Here is a 1978-nt window from a genome sequence, read left to right as displayed (position 1 = left end):
TATTTTTTTCAAATTTCCACCTTACTCTCTCTCTCCCGTGTTGTTTATTTCACGTGTGGCTATTTTATTTTATTTTTTTTTTCAAATTTCCACCTTACTCTCTCTCCCGTGTTGTTTATTTCACGTGTGGCTATTTTATTTTTATTTTTTCACATTTCCACCTTACTCTCTCTCTCCCGTGTTGTTTATTTCACGTGTGGCTATTTTTTTTTTATTTATTCTTTTCAAATTTCCACCTTACTCTCTCTCCCGTGTTGTTTATTTCACGTGTGGCTATTTTTTTTTTATTTATTCTTTTCAAATTTCCACCTTACTCTCTCTCCCGTGTTGTTTATTTCACGTGTGGCTATTTTATTTTAATTTTTTCACATTTCCACCTTACTCTCTCTCTACCGTGTTGTTTATTTCACGTGTGGCTATTTTATTTTTTATTTTTTCACATTTCCACCTTACTCTCTCTCTCCCGTGTTGTTTATTTCACGTGTGGCTATTTTATTTTATTTTTTTCAAATTTCCACCTTACTCTCCCGTGTTGTTTATTTCACGTGTGGCTATTTTACTTTTATTTATTTTTTTCAAATTTCCACCTTACTCTCTCTCTCCCGTGTTGTTTATTTCACGTGTGGTTATTTTATTTTATTTTTTTTTTCAAATTTCCACCTTACTCTCTCTCCCGTGTTGTTTATTTCACGTGTGGCTATTTTATTTTTATTTTTTCACATTTCCACCTTACTCTCTCTCTCCCGTGTTGTTTATTTCACGTGTGGCTATTTTTTTTTTATTTATTCTTTTCAAATTTCCACCTTACTCTCTCTCCCGTGTTGTTTATTTCACGTGTGGCTATTTTATTTTAATTTTTTTTCAAATTTCCACCTTACTCTCTCTCCCGTGTTGTTTATTTTACGTGTGGCTATTTTACTTTTATTTATTTTCTTCAAATTTCCACCTTACTCTCCCGTGTTGTTTATTTCACGTGTGGCTATTTTACTTTTATTTATTTTTTTTTCAAATTTCCACCTCACTCTCCCGTGTTGTTTATTTCACGTGTGGCTATTTTATTTTTATTTATTTTTTTTTTCAAACTTCCCGGGGTGCTGCTGCAGGGGCGCCGCGAGGCGGGTCTGCACCCTGCTCTCTCTATGTTTTTATTTCATGGGAGGCTATTTTTTTTCATATTCTTTCAGATTTCCCGGGGTGCTGCCGCAGAGGCGTCGCGGGACGGGTCGGGTCCGCACCTCACTCTCCCTATGTTTGTATTTCATGGGTGGCTACAGAATTACTTTTTTTTAAAACTTTCCAGGGCGGCCACCGGGGGGGGGGGGGGGGGGGGGCGCCGCGGGACTGCACCTCACTCCCTCTATGTTTTTATTTCACGGGTGGCTATACAATTTTATTTACATTTTTTATTTTACCAGGCGGCCACCGGGGGGCGCCGCGAGGCGGGGCGGGTCTGCACCTCACTCCTCCTGTGTTTTTTTTAGTCTCATGGGTGGCTACATAATTTATTTTTTTTTAAATTCCAGTGGCGGCCACCAGGGGGCGCCGGGAGGCGGGGCGGGTCTGCACCTCGCTCACCCTATGCTTTTATTTCATGGGTGGCTATAGAATTTTTTTTTTTTTTTTTAATTCCCGGGGCGGCCACCGGGGGGCGCCGCGACTCTGCCCCTCACTCACCCTATGCTTTTATTTCATTTGGTGGCTATGTCATTTTTTTTTTTTTTTTTAAACATTTCCCGGGCGGCCACCGGGGGGCGCCGCGAGGCGGGGCGGGTCTGCACCTCACTCCCCCTATGTTTTTATTTCATGGGTGGCATATAATTTGTAATTTTTTATTTATTTTTTTTAAATTCCCGGGCGGCCACCGGGGGGCGCCGCGCGGCGGGTCTGCACCTCACTCTCGCTATGTTTTTACTTCACGGGTGGCTATTCAAATTTGTTTATTTTTTTTTTCATTTTCCCGGGGGGCCACCGGGGGGCG

Source organism: Taudactylus pleione, unplaced genomic scaffold (assembly GCF_031769625.1).
Source record: "Taudactylus pleione unplaced genomic scaffold, aTauple2 ptg004111l, whole genome shotgun sequence".
NCBI classification, from domain to species: domain Eukaryota; kingdom Metazoa; phylum Chordata; class Amphibia; order Anura; family Myobatrachidae; genus Taudactylus; species Taudactylus pleione.
Note: the sequence above shows the minus strand (reverse complement) of the source record.